The following is a 2,828-nucleotide window of genomic DNA, read 5'->3' as shown; positions in this document are numbered from 1 at the left end:
TCTAACGTCAGCAGACGAATGTGAATAATGGATTTTCTGGGCTCGATATGTTAGAAGGGATGATACTTGGAACATATCTGCAGACGTAATTTCATAACAAGGACACACGCGATTTGGTAGCGGTACCAGGATAACAAGGATACGAACTTGACCTTTCAACGTAAATCAGACGCAAAGTGTAATAATAATTTTAATCCGGGAGGTAGCATTTAAAATTTCAATGAATTTTTATCCTACTTCATTAGTATTGATAATAATTATTCTTCTCGAATATCTAGTTAAAGGATTCAACATCAACTTCTTCATTATTTTAAAGGAGCTAGTTATGTGCAACAAATAACAAATACCTACACACTAGAGAGTTCAATATATCTGTTTAAGAGGAGACACAGAAAATGCTTTATAGGAAAATTATAGAGAGAGTATAAATAAATATTTTAAAATTATTTTCAAATATACAGAGTGTCCCGTAAAACCAGAAAAAAACATCCTGAATATTATTTTAACTTACAATTCTAGTTTTTTTTCCGTTCGATAATATTGATTTTTATTAGTTTTCCAGCCTGCTGCTTATTAGTTTGTGTAGTATGGCGTCTTACTTCACTTTCCATATTAGTTGAGCTGGATGTCTTACCGATATGTACAAATAATTAAAATTCATTGTTTGCTCTACTACTTTACCATCAACTTTCAAATTTACATCATATCGGTTATTTAGTAGTAATCACCTATTTTGTTTTTTAAATTGCTATTACTGTATTCAAACTTTTCCCATTTGCATTAAAACGATGTAAAAGTTTTTAAAGATCTTCTACTAGGACAGTATCGATTGAGTAACATAGTATTTTCACGCTCATTTCCCCTTATATATCTTTTACCTGGATTTTATATCCTTTTCATTATTACTTCATCAATAATTAACTTCATCAATAATTATAAACAAACTGGAACGCGCAGTATATGAGGGTCCATTCGGAAATCGGAATCTTCTGTTGTTCCATAAAACATCGTTTAAAAGTTACACTGAGATGGTGAGGACTATTTAGGTCCTGTGGTAGGAAACAGACTTCTAAATAATATGCTCAATGATCCTCACTCGCGTTCCCGAGAAAGAGGCTGATAAAACAATTATCAGTACCCGTCTAAGGAAACAATTATCAGGACCCGTCTAAGGAAACAAAATCAAGACCTTAAGACGGAAGACTGGTTATTGAAAAATCTGAATGTCGGAGATGTCAAGCAAAACCTAGTCTACACGATAGACGAGGTCTCCTATAAAGCATTGAGAGCTGTTCATTTCAAGGCGTATTATAGACTTGAACAATACTAAAAAGGTATCCTTCAAAACCATCAGAGGCCTAGATCAATCCAATCGCAGTCCTCCAGGGAAACCTCCGATCTGTCAAAGTCCCGAGGACCTGTGTAATAGTCCAAAGACATATTGTTGTCATACTAAGTAGATTGAGTAGCTCAGTAACTACAAGTACCGGTTCGAGGCTCAGGTGAAGGAGATGGGTTTGCGTCTTTGCAAAAACCTTACTAAAACCATGAACTATACGAGACGAAGGAGAGAGTTGTTAGAAGTTGTGGGAAAGAGAGGTAGAGGAAAACCGAGGGGAAGATAGTGTGTGGCAGGAGACTTAAGAGAAAAAGTTTAAATGAAGGAAACACGATGGACAGAAATAAGTGGCGAATAATAGTAAGGAACAGCGACCCCTGAAAAGGGAAAAGCTGAGGGAGAAAAAGAAGAAGACGTTAAGCCAACATAGTTCATAGTTTTAATCTTTGCTTTATATATAGTCCAAATTCAATAGGTAGTCAGGGTATCGCTTTAAAATGATAGACTCTGGACGGGCAAATAAGGGAAACCATTGTGAGGACTAATTCGAAAGGAACACTTTACATTAGACTTCTTTAAACGTACTGATATATTGGAATAGTGATCTTATGTACCTATTGTTATTTTTAAAATAAAATTCGTATTTAAATATAAATACCAACTGCTTTACAGAAAATAATAGTAATAATAGACCCTGCAGCATAATGTAAACCTTAATTTTGAGAAACAAATTTGCCATAATAATAATAAGGTTATTAGATAAGTACTTACAATATTATAACCTCGTAGGACGAAGGATCTCACATGTACTTTTCGAATGGCAAAACAACAACAGCAACAAATTCACTAGGACTATATTCACTAGTTATTATTTAAAATAAATCTGTTTATGCTAATTCACTTCCAGATGTTAATTCACCATCACTACTGTGATTTGTTCTCGTTGAGTAATAACAATGGGCTTGATAAGAACATCAACACGTCTGTCTACATCCCACATTCTATCTTCCTCTTTCTGTGCATGTTTAATGCATGACTGCCAGTTGGAACCGGATATATTTTGTATGGTTTTTTCTAATAATAATTTGACATCTTTTAATTTGAAAGTTATGTTTTTTTGCGCTATCTCATTTTTTATATGTGCCCATGTCAGCTCGATAGGATTCAATTCACAATGATACGGTGGAGTTATTAATACGGTGATGCCATGCTCACGTGCCATTTCGTCTACTGCAAATCAGATGTAGGAAGTCTTATGTTTGCGCACTATATCAAGTAATTGAACTTTTATAATGGATTCATCAAAGTCTATATTTTTGCTTCTTAGCCAATCTACTATATCTGCCTTTCGAGACGCAGAAGTCGGTATTTTTTCCATACGACGACTGTGATAAGGTGCATTGTCCATTATAATTATCGATCCAGGTTCTACAAGAGTCAGTATAGAAGAAAACCACTTTTCAAACACATTCCAATTCATATCCTCATG

Source organism: Diabrotica undecimpunctata, chromosome 2 (genome assembly GCF_040954645.1).
Source record: "Diabrotica undecimpunctata isolate CICGRU chromosome 2, icDiaUnde3, whole genome shotgun sequence".
Classification (NCBI taxonomy): Eukaryota; Metazoa; Arthropoda; class Insecta; order Coleoptera; family Chrysomelidae; genus Diabrotica; species Diabrotica undecimpunctata.
Note: the sequence above shows the minus strand (reverse complement) of the source record.